At 44.0% G+C, this 23,666-nt stretch overlaps 1 protein-coding gene across 13 annotated transcripts in view; it reads right to left on the reverse strand.

Moving 5' to 3' along the window:
• The window catches only part of PROM1 (prominin 1), a 161,415-nt gene extending 154,175 nt beyond the window's left edge, over positions 1 to 7,240 (reverse strand). For 9 of the 13 annotated variants that reach the window (XR_010091245.1, XR_010091244.1, XR_010091243.1 and 6 more), the window contains exon 1: positions 6,997 to 7,240. The gene's annotated coding sequence lies outside the window, so the exon portion shown is untranslated. The remainder of the gene's footprint in view (positions 1 to 6,996) is intronic. The other 4 variants (XM_063457803.1, XM_063457802.1, XM_063457804.1 and 1 more) reach the window with 2 other exon arrangements.
• Between the last annotated feature and the right edge of the window lie 16,426 nt (positions 7,241 to 23,666).

Here is a 23,666-nt window from a genome sequence, read left to right on the forward strand (position 1 = left end):
AGGGCCAGTAGCAGCAATATAAAATACCACATGCCCAAATATGGCATTCAAACGTACAAATTTACCAGGGGCCATAGTCAGCAGGTAGGAGGAGGGCAGCCAGGCCTCTCCAATGCCCAGTGGCGAGGCGGGTTCCGCCACATGCTTGTGATTACAATGAATTATATTACAGTGATTAGAAAAAGAGATTTCCATATAAATATTAAAACGTGTAGAATAAATCAATTTAGTCTAAAATAATGTACATGCTTTCCCTTTCTTCCACTCATTAGCAATTCCGTTGGTAAAGCCATTGAGGTGCCCGCTTAAATAGAATTTCACCCTTGGCACAGTGTTCCATTCCTTTAATTAGAGGCATATTATTATGAAAGAATGCAATAATTTCAATAGTGCCCCTTAGTAAATTTCTTCTATATAAATATATAATATGATCACACATGAAGGCTGCATTTAAGTATCAAACATAATTCATTTATTGTGCTTTTCCATTTCTAAAAGTATGCCAAACAAGGTGAAATTGTGCCAACGTCATCACTTTTCTAATGAATATTGGAGGAATGCCCATTGTAGGAGAACAGACAGCTGCCTGTAGTCTTTATTCAACTCAATGCTATTCAAAGTACTGTGGAAAAACAATATACAACAATGATCTGTGATCAACTTCATTCTTTATCGCATTTTTAAAACAAACATCTTTTGGTGATAATGTAAATATACACTTTATTTCACAAATGAATTTGTTAACTATTTGCCTGCTTAGAGATATTGTATACTCAAGAGGCATGACAAAACATGTCAAAAAAAAAAAAAGTTTCATTTTTTTTTTTTTTTTTTTTTTTTTAAAAGTCCTGTTGTTTTGCCCATATCACCTGCTTCACAAAGACTACTTCTCATTGTGCTGCATTGGGGAGGCTATGATTGGACAGCTATGGAATGTCTGGGGGCAGGGCAGGGCCAGATTAAGAGCCCAGTTGGCCTGGTGCTGACAATTATGATGGGGCCTAATTACAGAATCTTATCGACCAAAAACACTAAAACAGTCATACCTCTCAAGCGTCATGTATCTGATGGAGATGGTGTTGGAGGGATACTCAAAGGATCTTTCAAGTAAATCCATACCCCCTAACAGCAGTGTCCAGTGAAGCAGGAAGTCAATGAGCGGGGTAAAAGGGTGAGCCACTGACGCAAATCATGGGACCATAACTGCCAAAAGGGTGAAAATGCCCCAAAAGGGGCATGTCTGTCCAACAAATTGGAAGGCCAGCCTGGCATCAGTGTTCTTATGTTTCACAGTGTCAGTGTCCCCATGTCGCCCAGTCCCCTAGTCTCCCAGTGTCTGTGTCCCCATTTCTCCCAGTGTCCCTCGTGTCACTAGATACTGAGAGACATGGGGAAACAGTGAGACCTGAGGACACTGGGAGACATGGGGGCACTGAGACACTTGGGGACACTGGGAGACAAGGGGGAACTTGTGGATACAGACACGGGGACACTGGGTGACATGTGGACACATACATTTGGGGACACTGGGAGAAATGGGGACACAGGCACTAGGGACACAGAGAAATGGGGACACAGGCACTGAGAGACTTGGAGACACTGAGGCATTTGGGGGCACTAAGACACTAGGGACACTGAGAGGCATGGTAACAGACACTGGGAGACAATGGGACACTGGGAGACATGGGGACACTGGGAGACATGGGGGCATTTGTGGACATAGACATTGGGACACTGGGAGACATGGGGACACTGAGACATTTGGGACATTGGCTGGGAGACATAGGGGCACTGGGAGACATGGGGACACTGAGACTCTAGGGACACTGGCTGAGAGACATGTGAACACTGGGAGACATAGGGACACAGACCTTTGGGGACACGTGGAGACATGGAGACTATGAGAGACATGGGGACACAGACACTGGGAGCCTAGGGGACACTGGGAGCCATGGGGACACTGAGACACTAGGGACACTGGCTGGGAGCCATGGGGACACAGACACTAGGGATACTGGCTGGGAGACATGGGGACACTGGGGGACATGGAGACACTGTGTCCCTAGTGTCTCCATGTCCCAATGTGTATCCCAATGTCCCTATGTCTCACAGCATCCCCATGTGTCTCAGCATCCCCCAGTCTCCCAGTGTCCCCTAGTGTCTCAGTGTTCCCATGTTTCCCTGCTGCCTTTCCCCTCATCCCTCACTTCCCAGAGCTGTAGTCTGTCTCTGCAGGATGGGAGCTGCTGTCTGAACTCTATGTGCTGTGTAGCTTCTCCCCTGTGGATTAGTGAGTAGAGAGAGGCAAAATAAAAAAAAATAAAAAGTAAAAAAAAAAAATTTTTTTTTTAAATGGGCCTATTCCATGGGCCTGGGCCTGGAGCTGCAGCTCCATCAGCCCCTATGTTAATCCGGCCCTGGGGCAGGGATAGAAGGGGAGGGCTTGTAAGGGCTGCAGACAAGAGATATACAGCTTTTGCAAGCTGTTTTTAGATATAACTTCAATTTGAAAAATGGAGTGTCACTTTAAACAACTGTTTGGACATTGCTCGTGGTGAAGATCACTGTATACAGGACAGTGTGAGAAAGGCCAATCTGTCTCCTAGTGATATAATGGTTTAGCCACAGTGAAAAGAAATGGGAATTTCTAAATTTAGACCAGAATAGCTGAGCAAGAACATTTCTCCAGTTAAACTATTACAGACAATTTATTTTTTAAAGGAATTCTGCACTGAGGGCGGGGCGTTAAAAAATAAATAAATCACTATTTATCGACTATACCCCCAATGAAAGCATGCATACATTTAATTATGCTTTTTTTTTTTCTTTGGGGGTATATATGAGGTCAGCTTGCAAAAGCTGCAGATCTGCTGTCTACAGCCTTTGCAAGCTGTAGTGTGCAAAGTTCATGTGGGTAGAATGGTCCTGTAATCCACATCAAAAAAATATAAATAAAAAAAAAATGATCACTGGGGTATAGTTTTATATTGCATGTTATCCCAAGGCTACCTAGAATATGGTCCATCTATTCCCTGGAACCTGTGTTCTGGACACATGCTAGAATACTTTTATACACCTAAGTGTAAACTTGACTAGTGCCAAAATACGTAATTCACACAATTTAGATTCTTTAGGTTTGTTTCTAAATTTAATTCCCACAGTTTCTAAAACCATCCTGATTAACACAACTACGTAGTCTCACACCTCCCATGGTTCTGGATTTGGTCTTACTATTCTGGGTTTGTTCTCTGGTGTCTCTCATCCGGGGATACTAAGAAAAATTTCCCCATTCAGAGAACATTTAACGTACTAATGTTGCAGCCTCCTTCGTGCCTGCCTATTCGCAACCTGCCAATTGAATATTCACTGGAAACATTCTTTACTGTGCCATTGAAGTTTAGAGCCAACTCCTAATAGTCTCTGGAAAGAATAAATACCTGTTCCAGAAACCAATAGAATTTGGTATATACCTGTGCCAGTATTTACAATATATATATATATTTATATTATATCTGTATTTGCACGTGTAAAGGGTGACATTACACTTTGGGGAGATTACCAGCACTGGGTTTATAGAATTAGTACCTTGGTTCCATTAAATGTTATTTTTCTGCTACTCACAATCTGGCCTTCCGCACACTGTACAGCTCTGAACAGAAAGTGTAGAACTTCACCGCATGCCATATAAACCTCTACTATGCAGAGGATTATGGGACTTGACAGTGCCTCTGCTGAATGCATTAGGTGGACAAGGCTCAGACCAGTATTGGTTGATATTCAGAAGCCTTTGCATTGGAAGGACATTGTCAGCAGGTTAGAGTGCGTGGATCCAGATATGCATAATGGTCTGTACGGTGCAAGGGCTTCTGTATAACCAGCACTCCTGTACCTGGACGAGTGTAGGGCATTGGCACTCTATCTAGCAAGCAGGTCCTCGTGAATGGTCAGGAATTGAAGAGCGTAGCTAATAGCTTTGACAGGCCATTTCCTAGTTATACACCATCATTTTCTGGGACATGTCAAAGCCCTCGCAATGTTACTTTACCTGGTATAGGCTGTCCAGTAATCCCTCCTGATTCACCCGAACTCATATTTCCATATTAATTTAATGTCCATCACATATGCACTTTGCACACAGAATCCTCTTTTTGCCAGCCATACTAACACAGTTTCAACCATCCCCTTGTAATGAGTTAAACTACAGTAGTTTGTCACGTGATCAAAACCACACTTTAACCAGATTACTAACCTAAGTAACTTATTAACTAAACAGGTTTATACATTAATGTCTAAATGCTCACTAAAGCTATTAGATTCAAAATCCAGGCATTGTGCTTAAGATTTATCAATGTCTGAATATTACAATACCGCCTCTAAACTAGGTTGAATGTTGGCTGAATTTCAGCCTGTCTGAAGGCAAACAAACCACTGAAATCAAGAACAGAATTATGGAGAATATAAAACAAACATTCAAAATTATGGTAAAGAGATAGATTTCCATAATTTGTCATATCTGCAGGCAGGAGGAAGTCAAAAATTAAAGCTTTAATTACAAAAAGTTGTCATTAGCACTATTTTGATGTTTAAATGCATAGATGGGCCAATATCCCCTAATAATAAAAAAAACAAACAAAAAAAAAACACATTTGGGTTATTAAAGGCATACTATAGTCACCAAAACAACATTAGCTTAATGAAGCTGTTTTGGTGTATATATCATGCCCCTGCAGTCTCACTGCTCAATTTTCTGCCATTTAGGAGTTAAATAACTTTGTTTAACCCCTTAAGGACACATGACATGTCTGACACGTCATGATTCCCTTTTATTCCAGAAGTTTGGTCCTTAAGGGGTTAAGCAACCATAGTCATGCCTCCCTGTATGCAATCTACACAGTCTCCCTACATATTTCCTGTAAAGTGAGATCTAATGTTTAAAACACACTTTATTGCAAGTTCTGTTTAATTTAGAATTTCTTATCTCCTGCACTGTTAATAGCCTGCTAGAGATGCAGGAGCTCCCTATGTGTGATCAAAATTCAATTTGCAGAGGCGATAAAAGCTTCTAATGTTAACACATTGTGCTGTAAGTGTTGATTGAAAGAAAAAAAAAAATCATGTAGGATGTGTGAGTCGCAGCCAGGGGAGGTGTGACTAAGGCTGCATAAACATAAACAAAAGTCATTTAACTTCTAAATGGAAGATAATTGAGCAGTGAGCATGATCTATGCCAGGGGTAGGCAACCTCTGGCACTCCAAATGTTTTGGACTACACCTTCCATGATACTTTGCCTGCATTATGGGATAACGTTATTTTGGTGCTAATAGTGTCCCTTTAAATTTATATTATTTATATAATTTTATTTAAATTAGTATTATAACTCTTAGCCTTGTGGCTAAAGGCAAATAGATTTTGAGACTTTGCTTTCTACCAAATTTGTTCAGAGTGAATTCAGCAGAAATATGGCAAATCCTATCAAACTGCAATCTGAGTGGCACATAAGTGAGGCTAGAACAGACAAGTTGTGAGTGGAGTTATTTTTCACTTTATTGTGCAATTCAGATTGTAATTTGCTAAAACTTGGTGTTTAGTGAATAAGCCCCACAAGTAATTTCAAAGTGAATTTCAAGTTGTAAGCCAGCATAGCCTGCTGTTGTCAGTTTGTCTTAAAATTGAAAATCCACTTTGATTTCCCAACAAGTCACACTTTAGTTAATAGCGTTGTAAGTCTCTCATGTTTATTTACTAAACTGCAAACTGTAGCAAATTAAAATCTGGATTTCAGTCTTGAGACTAAAATAGACAATTTTGTGACTATGGATAAGTTGAATAATCTCTCCAAGTCATCTTTAGCCAAAATTGTACAATCCACATATAAAATCTCTGCAACTTGGAGTTCCATGAATTTACCATGTTAAACACCAAAACCCACATGGTGGGGTTCTTTTTAGTAAAAAAATAAATAACAATATCTTATTACATGTATGATGTTGGAATGTATCATGGATGAATAAGAAGTGATAGTTTTTCACTTGACTGGTTTAATAACAATGTCTCATTTCCATCCATGGTCAGTGCAAACACCTGGACTTTAACAAAGGTACCTGTCACCAAGTAGGGGAAAAGTTAGGTTAGATAAGGGCTCATAGAACAAATACACCATTGATTGTGTGTTTCCACTATATGGCTGAAGTCAGGTCAGAGTAAACCGCTTTATATACTATCAGTTTCTCAATCAATGATAGACCACCCCTAAAGCTTCCTAGGAATGCAGGACCGGCTACAGACACTGGCTTCTCAACCTCAACAAATGTTTTAAAGGAGATACAAATCAGGCATGAAATGATATTAACCCCTGCAGTGCCCAAATGGACTGCAACATCCAGAATAGTGACTGAAAGTGCTGTTGGCCGTTTCAGTACCACATTTCGACTCCCTTCCTCCCTCCCCCATTAAGATTATAACAAGTATCACAATATTTATTTTATCCGTAGTTTGTAAGCTTCTAGAGCAGGACTCTTTGTCTTGCTGACGCCTCCACGAATGTATTTGCTTATATCCCCTCTGTAAAGTTGCAAAGCTTTAATATTGTGACACTATATAAAAGGATGACAATAATGCACTTTACATTGCCAAAGATCACACAGTCATTTTAAACAATTCCATTGATTTTAGGGCAGGGTACCCATTAAAACCTCACCTGGCGGGGAGCTGAATGTGAGGTATTGCACCGATAACAAGGCAGATCTCTCCTATAAACTCCATCTGTTAAGGACTACCATTCCCAGCATGCTTTCTGTCATTATTAATACTATTTTAACCTGTTGTGGGTTACAGCTCATTGCAGGCGGGACGTGAGAAAGATAACCCAACTACAAAAATAACAATTTTTAAAGATCATAATTTTATGTACAACTAAAAAGCTCTAAGTGTATAGAATACAATATAGGAAATAAATAAAAACATACAAATGATGCAGGGAGAATTCTCAGACTTACCTGCAGATGTGAGCATCGAGGCAGCTCATATATTACACTCCGTTTCCACAGCTTGTTCTCAATGACTTGTGTGATTATCACTGTGTTTTGTGTGAAGGCTCATTCAATGTATCTCTGACAGCCCATTCTGCTGCTCATCTCCCAGCAGCCGGGCGTTCTCCTGCAGAGCGGGTATCTGCAACACTGTCACTGAGAACATACAGAGAGAAGAGTCACACTCCTGCAGACCAATGGTTGCAGTGTTCCATGTGATATGTTCACACCCGCCATGAATTATTCATCCTGGTTCTCAGGGGCTCCACATCTAAAGCTTAGCCAGACCTCAGACAGAAAGCTCTCTGCTTGTGATAGGTGGGTATTTTCATCTCTCTCTCTCTTATGCATGAGCATTTTAAAGAATCAGGCTGCATCCAAATCACTACCCACAGCTAGGTGACTTTGCAATCACAGAGGACTCTCCATCAAGGACAGAGCTGGAAGGCTTGGGGGACCTGTTGCTGTGCTTAGAGGGAAAACAATTCTGTGGGTGAGAGTGAGACAGGGAAAACAGACAGACACAAAATGTCCAGATAATTCTGACACTGAAATGCAGTATACAAGTTACAAGGTGGGGGGATATGGGATGGAGATTATGTTACTCAGTCTATATACCCAGAGTGTGAAATTAAAAACTAACAGCTATTCACTAAACTCCTAAATGTGCTGAATTCCAATCTAAATTGCAAAATGCAGGCTCCCATGACCTGTGGCTATAGCTCAACTGGAGGATTTTTCTAGAAATTGCCACTTTTTGGCTATATTTTGCAGTTTGGTTTAAGATTCACTGGAATTTGTTGCTCAATGCATAATCCTAGGGATTTATTCACTAAACAACAAATTGCAATATGTAGCTGTTTTAAACAGTAACATTTCACATGCCCCCATCAACCCAAATTTGAATTCATTCTAATTAAGTGTTCAGTGAATACACACCCAAAATTGTCGCAAATTGACAACCAAATTGCAAGACTTAAGCTAAAGTAGCCAAGTTGTAACTTAAGCTGATTTGGAAACTATTTTTACATAGTCTAATAGGTCTAAATTGAGCAATTTGGTTGTAAGTTTAATACTTAATTAACCCTTGAGGGCATTTAAATATATAAGGGTTTACAATCCAAATCGTAGTGAGTTGAATTCCGAATCTCATAATGTAGGCAAAATATCTGATCTCTAAAAAAAATTTCATCTCGAGTAAACTTTCAGCTTACCTATATTTGCCAAATTTGTATTTAAACACATAGTTCTGACATTAGAGAATAAACCCAACGTTTTTTTTAGTCCCTTCAGTTTACTTTAGTTTCTAATTTTGATTGGTCATTAAAAGGACATGTTATATATCACCTGTGAGACCAGGGGTAGGCAACCTTCCGCATTCCTGATGTGTAGACAATATCTCCCCTGATGTTTTACCAGCATTATGGGAGAGATGTAGTTCTCATCTGAAGTGCCGAAGGTTGCCTATCCCTGTACTAGATTAAAGGAACACTATAGTCACCTAAATTACTTTAGCTAAATCAAGCCGTTTTAGTGTATAGATCATTCCCCTGCAATTTCACTGCTCAATTCACTGTCATTTAGGAGTTAAATCACTTTGTTTCTGTTTATGCAGCCCTAGCCACACCTCCCCTGGCTATGATTGACAGAACCTGCATGGAAAAAAAAACTGGTTTCACTTTCAAACAGATGTAATTTACCTTAAATAATTGTATCTCAATCTATAAATTGAACTTTAATCACATACAGGAGGCTCTTGCAGGGTCTAGCAAGCTATTAACATAGCAGGGGATAAGAAAATCTTAATTAAACAGAACTTGCAATAAAGAAAGCCTAAATAGGGCTCTCTTTACAGGAAGTGTTTATGGAAGGCTGTGCAAGTCACATGCAGGGAGGTTGACTAAGGTTCATAAACAAAGGGATTTAACTCCTAAATGGCAGAGGATTGAGCAGTGAGGCTGCAGGGGCATGTTCTATACACCACAACTGCTTCATTAACCCCTTAAGACCGGAGGGCGTACTATTACGTCCTTTTAAAAGCGGCTCTAAACGCCGCCGGACGTAATAGTACGCCCTCCGGTTTTTAGTAACTTACCCGGTCGCTGGCGGTCCCACGCTGGCGATCGCGGTTCGGGGGACTCCCAGGGAGCCCCCCGCGGCACGTCCGCCCTCCAGGAGCCCTCCCGGCCATGTGAGAGTGAGGTCCTTGCGAGGACCTCACAATCACATGGCCGGTATAGCTGCCTGCTGCATTGCCAGCAGGGGGACCAACTGTAATGACAGTTGGTCCCCCTGCTGGCTGAAAATCAAATAATAAAATGTTAAAACAGTGTAAAAAAAAAAAAAATTATATACTTAGATCATATATATATATTATATATATATGATCTAAGTATATATATATACACATATACACACATACACATACACCGTCAAAGTGTATTTTAATATTAATATATATATAATTATATATATATATTTATATCAAATTACACGTAGACTGATACTGATTAAATATATATATAATTATTGTTATATATATATTTATAAATAATATAAAAAAAATTAATATGTAAATATGTAAAAAAATAAAATAAAAAAAATAATTAAAAATAAAATATTAAAAAATATATAGATGTGTTTTATTTCGTTCTAACTGTATTCTGATATTAATATATATATATTTATATCAAAATACACTTATAACGAAATAATATATATATCTATATACATAAATATATACGTATATATCACTATATATACCTATATATAAATAAAAATATTAAAAAAAAAATATATATATATACGTATATATACACATATGTATATATATACATATATTAATTCTACACATATATTTATGTAATAATTTTACATAATTAGGTATCCTAATTAATTACAATTAGCGGGACCTGCCTGACCACCCATGCCGAAAGTATAGGGAATTTAATTTGCTAGCACTATATTTAACCCTATAACTTTCCAAGACACCATAAAACCTGTACATGGGGGGTACTGTTTTACTCGGGAGACTTCGCTGAACACAAATATTAGTGTTTCAAAACAGTAAAATGTATTACAACCATGATATCGCCAGTAAAAGTGACGTTTTTTGCATTTTTCACGCACAAACAGCACTTACAGGGACGATATTATTGCTGCAATACTTTTTACTGTTTTGAAACACAAATATTTGTGTTCAGCGAAGTCTCCCGAGTACAACAGTACCCCTCATGTACAGGTTTTATGGTGTTTTCAAAAATTACAGCGTCAAATATAAGGCTTGTGTTTAATTTTTTTCACATTAAAATTCGCCAGATTGCTTACGTTGCCTTTATGACCCTATGGTAGCCCAAGAATGAAAATTACCCCTATGATGGCATACCATTTGCAATAGTAGACAACCAAAGGTATTGCAAATGGGGTATGTCCAGTCTTTTTTAGTAGCCACTTAGTCACAAACACTGGCCAAAATTGGCGTTTTTTGCATTTTTCACACACAAACAAATACAAACGCTAACTTTGGCCAGTGTTTGTGACCAAATGGCTACTAAAAAAGACTGGACATCGCTTATTTGCAATACCTTGGGTCGTCTACTATTGCAAATGGTATGCCATTATGGGTGTAAATTTATTTCCTGGGCTACTATACAGTCTCAAAGGCAACGTAACCAATCTGGCGAATTTCAATTTCAAATGTAACACGCTATATTTGACCCTGTAACTTCCCAAAACACCATAAAACCTGTACATAGGGGGTACTGTTTTACACATGAGACTTTGCTGAATACAAATATGTGTATTTTTTTTTTTTTGAATTCTTTATTTATTATGACAGTCATAACAGAAACATCACAGGAGCACTATGCACTTCACGACATTGGCTGCATACATAATACGCAGGGTTCACCCATTCTATCAAAGCATGTATGGGCGGGGGCTGCCTAATGGAATGCCTCCACCTTGTTCCCTGTTCTGTATAGTTAAAGCGCATAGCTGTCCACCGACATAGTGAGCCATAGGCTGTCAGTTTTTATTTTTGGGAATAACTAAAAGGGTGTATAGAAATTAAGAAAAACGCAGAACCCTCCATCCATGGCAACCTGTGTGACCTGTTTGTGGGATGAGGACGTGTCCCCTATAAGAGTGAGTACCCTAGCTGCCGGGTCGTCTCTGGGCGGCCAATGCCCGTTTATCTCGGGCTGCATCGTATAAGAGCGTCATCAGGCCCTCCTGTGCCTTAATTTGTGTGCTGGGTGTGCCGCTCACAGTCCCCACTAGGAGGCTACCTTTACCTGTATACAGGTGTACACATAGATAGTGAGGGTGAAGAAAGAGTCGAGAGGAAAAGAGGGGGGAGGGGAGGGGGGGCACCAAGGGCGTTATCCTTTTTAGTTGCCTGTCCTGCGGTCTCCAGGACCACCAGACGGTTTAACCTAAAGGGCTATCCTCCCAAGGAGCCCAAGTTTTCAGGAATCGGGTATGGGTACCCCTGACTCTTGCTGTCAGATCTTCCATCAGGTGTACTTCCCTGATTCTATTGATGACACTTGAAATCGGTGGGGGGGCCGTCTTAAGCCATTCCGCTGCCACTGCCCTCCTAGCCGCTAGAGTTATATTATGTATGAGTTTTTGTTCATGTCTGGTCCACCCGTCTATCGTTCTACTGAGTAGGTATACCCATGGGTCCAGGGGGGGAGCCCTGTGCAGTACCTGGGCAAGGAGACCCTTAACTTGTAGCCAAAAGCTTGCTATCAGTGGACATTCCCACCACATATGAATATATGTCCCTTTTTGTCCACATCCCCTCCAACAGACGTCCGTAGTGCTTTGTTTCATTTGATACAGTTTTACCGGAGTTGTGTACCAGCGGAACATCGTCTTAATTGCTTGCTCTTGAAACGTCACACAAATCGAGGATTTGTGATTGGCTTCCCAGATCTCCTGCCACTCTATCCCTTCCAGCTGCTCCCCTAAGTCCCTCTCCCACTGTGTCGTGTATGCTAGCTCTCCCCCGTCAGTAGTGACCGAGCAGAGATGGGCGTACAGCCGAGTTATTAGGCCCCTAGGCATATGGTCCTGAATGCAAATCCGTTCGAAAAACGTCATGGGTTTTAATGCCGCCGTACGAACCCATGTCTGTTTTACAAAATCCTTTATTTGTAGGTACCTAAAGAAATCGGCAGGAGTGAGGTGGCCCCTTTGCTGTAACGCGTCAAATGGTATAACCTCTATCCCCTGTACAAGCTGGTAGATGCGCTGCAGCCCTATTCTCTCTAGGTTCCTAAAGTTGCGCGCTGCCATCCCCGGAGGGAATGCCCTATTGCGTAGGTATGGCATCAGTGGTGATGGGGCCGATGCCAGCCCGTGTTTCTGTTGGGTTCTATCCCAGATGTGTATGGAGTTCAGGATAGCTGGGCAAGTTGCTCTAATGATCGGTCTATGTGCTTTAGGGACCCACATGAGCAGCTGCGGGATATCGGCCCCCACCATCAGTGCCTCTAAGTCCACCCATTTCCTCTCGCCGGGCGGCGAGTGCCATAGGGCTACTTGTGCCAATTGTGACGCTAGGTAGTAGCTATGCAGGTTTGGCAATCCCAGCCCGCCTCTGTCTTTTGGTCTGTGCAGTAAGTGTCTCGAAATCCTGTGGCGTTTGTTGTGCCACACAAAGTTCCCTATTGCTTGCTGTAGGGGCGCTAGCTGTGCCTTGGTGACCTGAATGGGCAGAGACTGGAAGTAGAATAACACTCTGGGTAGGACATTCATTTTGACCGCATGAATCCTCCCTATCCAGGAAATGGGTCTATCGTTCCAGGCCTCTAGTTCCCTCATAAGCTGTTTTAGGAGTGGCGTATAGTTCTGTGAGAAAAGTTGGTCTGGGGCTGCCGTCAGTTTGACGCCCAGATATTTGATCGACTGGCGCTCAATTCGCATGTGGTGTGTCCTTTGGAGAGCTGCCAGCTCTCCAGCTGTAATCCCTATGGGGAGTGCGCTGGATTTGGTCATGTTGGCCTTGTATCCCGAGACCGCTCCATAGGCATCCAGGATGCCCTGCAGGGCCTTCATTGAGTTGACGGGGTCGGTGAGCGTTAGGAGCACATCATCCGCGTACGCCGATACTAGGAATTCTCTGCCTCCCACCCGCACCCCCTGTACGTCTGGGTGTCGTCTAAGGGCCTGGAGAAGGGGTTCCAGGGAGAGCACAAACAGGAGCGGGGACAGTGGACATCCCTGTCTAGTACCGTTGTATAGTCTGAACGGTTGTAGTGGTGCGCCCGTAATTTTGACCTGTGCCCGTACGTTGGTATACATGGCTTTAATTAATGTTATAGCCTGCTCGGGGAAACCCATGTGGGATAGGAGTGTGAATAAGTATGTCCATGTAACCCTGTCAAACGCTTTTTCCGCGTCCAGGGAAACTAGAATGGTCTGGGTATGAGTAATGTGCTGTTTCCAGATGATATCAATATTCCTCCGGGTATTCTCGAAAAGTTGTCTGCCCTGCACGAACCCCACTTGGTCTGCGTCCACTAGCGTAGCTAAAAAGGGATTTAGTCTAGTCGCCTGTATTTTTGCCAGGATTTTCATGTCATGATTGATCAACGAGATCGGTCTATAACTACTCGGGATGCTCGGATCTTTGTCCGGTTTAGGCAACAGGATTATGGTTGCTAAAGACATGTCTAGGTCTGGGGCGCCCCCTGCTCGAAAGTCGTTAAAAAGGGCCGCTAACTGGGGAGCTAACTCGTCTCTGTATTCCTTATAATAGCTTCCGTCGTAACCATCCGGTCCAGGGGCTTTATTCCCTTTCAGGGCCGTTATCGCTTGCGCTACCTCTTCTGGTGTGATTTCCGCTCCTAGAGCATCCACACCTGCCTGTGTTAGTTTGGGCAAACCTAGTTCTGCCAGAAATTTTTTTGCCAGTGCCTCATCCTCCGCCGTCCGTGTCTCTGAACCCGGCGTGTGATTATATAAGGATTTATAGTAGTCCGTGAAGACGTCTGCTATATCTCGGGGGCTAGTTTTAGTCGAACTGTCGTTATGTCTAATGGATGTAATGTGGCCCCCTCTCTGTCTGGGTTTCAGCACCCTAGCCAGGAGTGTGTCCATTTTATTTGAGTGTTCGTAGAAGGTACGCTTGGACCACTTGATAGATTTGGCCGTGTCATCAAGGAGCAGCTGTCGTATTGCCAGCCTCAGCTCCGCCAGCCGACCCGCAATTAGGTCGTCTGGGCTGCTCTGGTGTTGTTGTTCCGCCCCCTTCAATTCGGTCAGGAGTCTCTCTAGTGTCTGGAACTTCAGTTTCTTCTTGGCCGTTGCCAATTTTATAAGGGTACCTCTAATGACGGTCTTATGAGCCGCCCACACTGTAGCTAGGGTCACGTCCGGGGTAATATTGGTCTCGAAAAAGCTATTGATTTCCGTCCTGATTTGGGCTGCTATAGTCTGATCTTTCAGAAGGGAGGCATTAAGTCTCCATGTCCACGGGGTCGCCTCGCTCAATCTCCCCAGTGTTAGAGACACGTCGGCATGATCGGACCAGGTAATGGACCCAATGTCTGTGCTAGTGATCCGCGGAAGGCATCTATCATTAACTAGGAACATGTCTATTCTAGAGTAAGATCCGTGGGGGGCCGAGAAGAAAGTGTAGTCCCTTGTGCCCGGATGATGTGCCCTCCAGGCGTCCACCAACCCCGTCTCTGCTATAAACCGTTGTAGATGTTTATCCTGGCTCCCCCTCCCCTGGGATCGCTGCCCGCCCCCACCCGCCCTCCTGTCTACTGCCGGGCAAGGCGTAGCGTTCAGGTCTCCCCCCACGACAACCATCCCGTGGGGTAGGGTACGAATTTTGGTCTGTAATGTCTCCCAGAAGGCTGGGTCAGGATGGTTTGGTGCGTATACATTAATCAGATGGATATGGTGGGACAGTAAGGTGCCCGACACTATGACATATCTCCCCTCAGGGTCAGAGTCAGTAGTCTGGATTCTATAGGGGCAGCTGTTCCGCACTAGGAGCGCCACTCCATTACGCTTGCGCAGCGACCTGGCCTCAGTCGATGAGCTATAGGTATGGTCTTTCAGTTTAAATTTAGCCTGTCTCGGTAGGTGCGTCTCTTGTAGAAAAGCTATATCAGTACCCATCCGTTTGAGTTCCCTAAATAGTAGGCGCCGTTTATTTGGGGAGTTCAGCCCCTTTACATTCAGCGACGTAAGTTTAACAGCCATTAATTCTATCCGCCCTGCCAGCTTCTGCCTGCGCCCTCCTCCGCACCCGCTGCGCTCCTTTCCAGTGTGGCCCCCCGCCGCCCCCTCGGGATGAGCTAAGGAATAAGAAGGGAAGATAGAGAAAAAGGGGGAAGTGAAAGAAAGAAAGAGAGAAAGAAAAAACAAAGTTCTTTATTACAAAGAAAAACTCTGGAGCTCCTCCCGTGCTCCACCTACAGTGTCTGGTCTTACCTGCTGCCAGACTGTCGCGGGGGTCAAGATCCCGCCTCTCGTCCACGTCCAGCGTTTGGAAGAGAAACAGGTTCGTGAGCCCACCCCTTGAACGCGCTAATGTGCTATATGAGATAGTTGCCTAGCAATACCGACCTAGGGTCTGACTGCATATATAAAATATAAACCCCAACCTCGGGCTAACAGGTAGAGAACGCATACCTCCTTGAGGAGGTCAACGGGAATCTCAACGGTAAAGTTTATACCAACTTGGTATTCTAACAATTCAACGTCTGGACTGTGCAGTGCGCCTGTCCCTTGTGTAAGGGCCCTCTGGCCTAAGAACCTGCTGGGGGTGATTGCCGTTCTTCTCCCACCTCTGCCTCCCCGGAGTCCTCACCCTCGCCCCCCCCCCTCCCGCCGTGGGCTCTACTCCCCTGCCCACTTGGGGGGGAATTGCTGCGTCCCTGTGTCGTGCCTTGCCAAAACTAGGTGCGGGGTGGTCCCTCCAGTTATTTACAGGTCGGGAGCTTGCCACCGTGTGCGGTTACTGGGGTTCCCCTTACCCCGGATCGTGCATTATAAGGGAGCCTTGCTATGAGGTGAGGGGGAGGTGCATGCAACGTCCCTTCAGCTTTCGGAAGGGCAAATTTACATAATGTGTAAACAGTGTGCCAATGTGCCTTAATGTACTGTGTAAGATATTTACATGTCTAATTCAAACTTCCCCCTGGTTTGTGGTAGGGTGAAGTGTACTGGCCGTCCCCGGTATATCATCCCCCATATCCCTGCGGAAGTTGCTGAGGAGTCCTGTGCTCCATCGGCTAAGTACCCTCCCCCCTCTATCATACACAATAAAACAATATAGTTACAGTCTAGCGGCCTTAATATGGAGGCGCAAGCTATCATTTGGTCTCCCAGGTACCCGTACTTTTAAACACTGCGTTCCCGCCCTGGTCAATATTGTAGCTACAGTGACTGCCGCATACATAGCTATATAATACATTATCTGTGAGTCCAGCTAGTGTATGAAATGGCCGGCAGTTCTTAAATATGCAAACATAATATATACATATAAACCACAGTAACGTGTAGCAAACATTGGCATGTTAAATGTCCTATGGCCCCCCGGTCGCTGACCCTTTCCGGCTCCCGATCTCAGCAAAGCAATAACATGGCGGCTATTTCCTTCCCGCCAGGGAGATGACAAAATGGCCGGGAAGGTAGGCCCAGTCCCCACTGCGACCCCCCAATTACCGATGGCAGGGCCCCCGATACCCCCACCCAAACAACCTAGAGGGCCCCCCCCTCGGCCTGTCGGAGTCAAAGTCACAATGGAGACCACCCAAAAATGTCCCGGCACCCCCCCCTAGCAGGCCACTGTGTCCCCCAAACTACTGTACTGTACCCTGCTCCGGTGTCAGCGTCCGTGGGCTCCCACCTCCTGCCACTCGATCGGAAGCGTCTCCAGCTCAGGAGCCGTTAGCCGCGTCTCCGGCAATCCGCCGCCAGACGTGATGCCCAGGGTCCCCAGGAACTTCTTCGGCTCTCCGCTGGGGGTAAGGGTGTGTGTCTTCCCGCCCTGGAACGCCATCAGGCGGAATGGGAATCCCCATGCGTATGGAATATTCGCACTGCGTAGTGCCTCTGTAACCGGTCTCCACTCTCGCCGTCTCTGGAGCGTGCTAGGGGCCAGGTCTTGGTAGACTTGGAGTTCTTTTCCTTCGTGCTCCAGCCTGGCCGCCCTGCACTTTTTCATCAAGGCCTCCTTAGTTTGATAATACAAGAAGCGGACGATAACGTCCCTGGGTGAGTGCTCATCCGCTCTCCTGGCTCGCAGGGCCCTGTGTGCCCTCTCCATGTGCCACTTTTCGTCTGGGAGATCCGGTAGCAAGGGCTTGAAAATAGACATTAGTAATGTCGGTAGCATGCCTTCCTTCTCCCCCTCCGGTAAGCCTCGGAGGCGAAGATTATTTCTCCGTGACCTATTAGCCATGTCCTCTATGGCCAGTTCGGCCTCTGCCACTCGGGTAACCAGCCCGTTGATGGTGGTGACCGCTGCGTTGTGGGCCTTGGTTGTCACCTCCAGCCTCTCTTCCAGTCGAGCTGTACGCGTGCCCAGAGCGGCTATTTCACTTCGGAGGACAGTCGTGGAGTTGTCGATTTCTCCAGCAAGGTAATTCTGCACCTCGGCCAGGCGCTCCAGGATTTGAGCGGTCTCACCCTTGTGGCGCTCTCCCCCATCTCGTGGTGAGGGTGGGTGTGAAGAGGGGCTCCGACCGGCGCCATCTTGAGGCCCCGCGGGCCCGATCTTGTGGGCCGCCATCAGGTCCAGGACCGACGTTCCCCCCTCCGTTCCCCGCCTGGGTTGTTTTTTGAGGTTCCTCTTCTCCATGGTCGGAGTTTTGGCGTTGTTTAGGTCAGTTAATGCCAATTTAGAAGCTAGAGTAAGCCAATTTAAGCGCGTTGGGGCTGGAGCTCTACACAAGCACGTCCAGCTCGGTCCCTGGTCAGGCCACGCCCCCAAATATGTGTATTTTATTGCAGTAAAAGCAAACAGTATTATGACATTGACAGTTAAAATGTCATGAAGAACAAAAAAAATCAAAAAAAATCTTATTTTCTCCCATTTTTTTCATATTAAATTATGTTTCATAGCTAAATATTTGATATTAAATGAAAGCCCTGTTTCCCCTGAATAAAATGATATATAATAAGGGGGGATGCATTTAATATGAAAGAGGTGAATTACGGTTGGACAGACATATAGCGCAAATGCCAGGTTTTGTTTACGTTTTGTTTCGTTCACAACTTGTACATTTGGCTGCGGTGTTAAGGGGTTAAGCTAATGTTCTTCAGGTGACTATAGGGTCCCTTTAATTATCATACTTCTAATTAAAATGAGTTTACTAAAACACATTCTGCTTTAACCCCTTAAGGACCGGACTGTTTTTGCGATGTTGTACATTTGCGACCAGGCATCTTTTACACTTTTGTGGTGTTTGTGTTTAGCTGTAATTTTATGCTCTCTCATTTACTGTTCCCATACAAATTATATATTGGTTTTTTTCAGGACAAAAGGGGCTTTCTTTACATACCATTATTTATATAATCTCATGTAATTTAATTAAAAAAAAATGAAAAAATATGATGAAAAATTGAAAAAAAATACATGTTTTTTTACTTTTATGTGAAAAATCTTTTACTCATCTACAAAAGCGAATAAAAAAAAAATGCTTAATAGATTCAAAATTTTGTCCTGAATTTAAAAATACCCAGTGTTTACATGCTTTTTGCTATTTTTTTGCATGTTATAGGGCTATAAGTACAAGTAGGATATTGCATACATTTTTTTTAAACGTATCAATAGTGACATTGTAACACTATTATCTGTCATAAATCTCTGAATAACACCCCACATGTACATATTTTTTTTAAAGTAGACAACCCAGGGTATTCAATATGGGGTATGTCCAGACTTTTTTAGTAGCCACTTAGTTGCAAACACTGGACAAAGTTAGCGTTCATATTTGTTTGTGTGTGAAAAAAGTAAAAAACTAAATTAAATGCTAATTTTGGCCAGTGTTTGTGACTAAGTGGCTACTAAAAAAGACTGGACTTACCCCATTTGCAATACCTTGGGTTGTCTTCTTTTGCAAATGGTATGCCATCATGGGGGTAATTCTCATTCCTGGGCTACCATACGCTCTCAAAGGCAACGTAACCAACCTGGCCATTTTCAATGTAAAAATATTTGACCCATATATTTGACTCTGTAACTTTCAAAAACGCTATAAAACCTGTACATGGGGGTACTGTTATACTCAGGAGACTTTGCTGAATACAAATATTAGTGTTTCAAAACTGGAAAATGTATCACAACAATTATATCATCAGTAAAATTGCTGTTTGTGTGTGAAAAATGCAAAAAAAAGTCACTTTCACTGACAATATCATCACTGTGATATGTTTTACTGTTTTGAATCACTAATATTTGTGTTCAGCGAAGTCTCCCGAGTAAAACAGTAACCCCCATGAACAGGTTTTAGGGTGTCGTAGAACGTTACAGGGTAAAATACAGTGCTAGCAAATTAAATTCTCTGGACTTTCGACCTGGATTTGCAAGCAGGTCCCTCAAATTGTATCAATAAAATTACTTAATTATGTAAAAATATTACATAAATACACACGTAGAATTTAAATATATATGCATATTTATATATTTGAAGTCTACGTGTATATTTATATAATTATTTATGTAATTTTGTATATGGACATATGTATAGTCTGTATTCTTTTTATTTATATATATACAATTTCATTCTAAGTGTATGTTGATATAAATATATATATTAATATCAAAATACAGTTAGAATAACATTTCATATAGATATATAATTTTTTTTTATTATTATTTTTACATTTTTTAATTTAAATTACTTATTATTTGTATTTTATAATAATATATATACCGTATATACTCGAGTATAAGCCGACCCGAATATAAGCCGAGGCCCCTAATTTTATCCCAAAAAACTGGGAAAACTTATTGACTCGAGTATAAGACTAGGGTGGGAAATGCAGCAGCTACTGGTAAATTTCTAAATAAAATTAGATCCTAAAAAAAATATATTAATTGAATATTTATTTAAAGTGTGTGTATAATGAATGCAGTGTGTGCGTATGTGTGTGTGTATGAGTGCAGCGTGTGTGTATGAGTGCAGCGTGTGTGTATGAGTGCAGTGTGTGTGTGCATGAATGCAGTGTGTGTGTGCATGAATGCAGTGTGTGAATGCAGTGTGTGCAGGGCCGGTGCAAGGATATTTGCCGCCGTAGGCAAAAAAAATTTTGCCGCCCCCTCCCCCCCCCATATGTCTTGACTTCCCCTCCTCCTCCCTCAGTGGTCCTTACCTCCCCACCCCCGTGTTCCTTCACTCCCCCCCCCAGTGGTCCTGACTCACCCCTCCCCTAGTGGTCCTTACCCTCCCCTCCCCTAGTGGTCCTTACTTCCCCCTCCCCTCCCATAGTGGTCCTTATCCCACCCCCTCCCTCGCATAGTGGTCCTTATCCCCCTTCTCCCTCCCATAGTGTTCCTTATCCCCCCCCCCCATCCCTCCCATAGTGGTCCATATACCCCCCCCCCCTCCCTCCCATAATGGTCCTTATACCCCCCCTCCCTCCCATAGTGGTCCTTATCCCACCCCCTCCCATAGTGGTCCTTAAACCCCCCTCCCTCCCATAGTGGTCCATATACCCCCCTCCCTCCAATAGTGGTCCTTATCCCCCCCTCCCTCCCATAGTGGTCCTTATCCCCCCCTCCCTCCCATAGTGGTCCTTATACCCCCCTCCCTCCCATAGTGGTCCTTATCCCCCCCTCCCTCCCATAGTGGTCCTTATCCCCCCCTCCCTCCCATAGTGGTCCTTATACCCCCCTCCCTCCCATAGTGGTCCTTATACCCCCCTCCCTCCCATAGTGGTCCTTATCCCCCCCTCCCTCCCATAGTGGTCCTTATACCCCCCTCCCTCCCATAGTGGTCCTTATCCCCCCCTCCCTCCCATAGTGGTCCTTATCCCCCCCTCCCTCCCATAGTGGTCCTTATCCCCCCCTCCCTCCCATAGTGGTCCTTATACCCCCCTCCCTCCCATAGTGGTCCTTATACCCCCCCTCCCTCCCATAGTGGTCCTTATACCCCCCCTCCCTCCCATAGTGGTCCTTATACCCCCCTCCCTCCCATAGTGGTCCTTATACCCCCCTCCCTCCCATAGTGGTCCTTATACCCCCCTCCCTCCCATAGTGGTCCTTATCCCCCCCTCCCTCCCATAGTGGTCCTTATACCCCCCTCCCTCCCATAGTGGTCCTTATACCCCCCTCCCTCCCATAGTGGTCCTTATACCCCCCTCCCTCCCATAGTGGTCCTTATACCCCCCCCCCTCCCTCCCATAGTGGTCCTTATACCCCCCCCCCCTCCCTCCCATAGTGGTCCTTACCCCCCCCCCCCTCCCTCCCATAGTGGTCCTTATCCCCCCCTCCCTCCCATAGTGGTCCTTATACCCCCCCTCCCTCCCATAGTGGTCCTTATACCCCCCCTCCCTCCCATAGCGGTCCTTATACCCCCCCCCCCTCCCATAGTGGTCCTTATACCCCTTTTTTTTATTATTATTAATTTTTTTTTTTTTTATATTTTTTTTTTTCGTCCCCCCTCCCTGCTTGATATATGGCAGGGAGGGGGGCTCTCCTTCCCTGGTGGTCCAGTGGCAGTTCAGTGGGGGGAGAGGGGGGCTGGCAGAGCTGTACTTACCTTTCCTGCAGCTCCTGTCAGCTCTCTCCTCCTCCGCGCGGTCTGTGCAGCTCACTCTGTCAGCTCACAGTGTAAGTCTCGCGAGAGCCGCGCCTCTCGCGAGACTTACACTGGGAGCTGACCGAGGTGCTGAACGGACGGCGCAGAGGAGGAGAGAGCTGACAGGAGCTGCAGGACAGGTAAGTACAGCTCTGCCAGCCCCCCTCTCCCCCCAGTCTGTATTATGGCAATGCAAATTGCCATAATACAGACTCTGACTCGAGTATAAGCCGAGTTGGGGTTTTTCAGCCCAAAACATGGGCTGAAAAGCTCGGCTTATACTCGAGTATATACGGTAGTTATTATATGTTTTAAGGCCGTTTGGCCTGTATTTGTGGGAGGGGCTTAAATTAATTCACTCCCCTATATAAGGGACACCCCTTACCCGACTCATATCGCTTGAGGTCAGCATCAGAATGATTTTCACTTCCGGGTCATCCAGACAACATTTTACCTGATTACTCCATGAGGTTTTCTAAACTAAGCTAAGCTGAGCTGTGTCAGGAATCCAGCCACAGGCTTTTCCGGACTACCACCTTCTTTCTTCAATCCATCGCCGTGGATGGTGTCCAAGTGACTCACAAACCGTAAGTCGACCTACCCGTTACGCCAGGCATCAGTCCCACGGCACCATGCATGGGTCAGGTCCTCACTTTACGGCTGCATTTTGTCTGTCTGTTCTAAAACCATTGCACGTTCAGGCATATCATTCGTTTAACCCCCCTACCGGTATTTGAGTGTACTACAGGCTTCGTAGACATTATCGCATTTTATGTACAAACCAACAAACCACTGCATTTTCGCCTACAGACTGACCCCTACCGGTCATTCGGTGTACTACAGGCTTCTCAGACATTATTGCATTTCATGTACAAACCAACGAACCACTGCATTTTCGCCTACACACTGACCCCTACTGGTCTTTTGGTGTACTACAGGCTTCTTAGATATTATCGCATTTCATGTACAAACCAACGAACCACGGCATTTTCGCCTACATGCTGACCCCTGCCGGTCAATCGGTATACTACAGGCTTCTCAGACTTTATTTCACTTCATAAGCAAACAAACTAACTACAGCATTTTCGCTTTTATACTGACTCCTATCTGTCAAACGGTAGGATTAACCCCTTAAGGACACATGACGTGTGACATGTCATGATTCCATTTTATTCCAGAAGTTTGGTCCTTAAGGGGTTAAAGGGTATTTTTAACATACAATCAGCATTTCTGACCCCTACTGGTCAACAGCAAAACTGTCTTTACATGTCATATACAATTTACCAGCCAATATAAATTACACATAAGATTGTTTTAAACATAACCATAAATTAAACTCCAGCACAGGCTCAACTTCAGGTTTAATTCACAATAATTTAAATTTCACATCAAGACCAACAGTGGTTCTATCAACACTGCCACCTACAGGTCTGTCAAGTACATTGACAATTTTCATGGGGTTTTACAAACACCAAAACACTGACACCTATAGGTCAACAGACAAACAACATTTCACATACCAATCAGTATCCAACTACACTGCCACCTATAGGACACTCAGCAGATCTCCAGTGCACTTGCATTTTGCAACACCATGTTCACTGACCCCTACCATTCAATAAGACATACAACAATTCACATAGCAAGTACTATATCAACATCTGGTATAAATACATATATTATTACACAGTAGCAGACGCATCTGTATATACGTAACTGGTAATCTAGTTCACATACATTTTTCACAGCACGCTGCTCACACAACAGACTTTCCCCTAGCAAGGGGACATACGAGGTGGGGACAGACCACTTTTTCACTTGTTCATACGGCACTTAATGGGTTAAGATTGATACATATTTAAC

The sequence above is a fragment of the Pelobates fuscus genome, chromosome 6, assembly GCF_036172605.1.
Source record: "Pelobates fuscus isolate aPelFus1 chromosome 6, aPelFus1.pri, whole genome shotgun sequence".
NCBI lineage: Eukaryota > Metazoa > Chordata > Amphibia > Anura > Pelobatidae > Pelobates > Pelobates fuscus.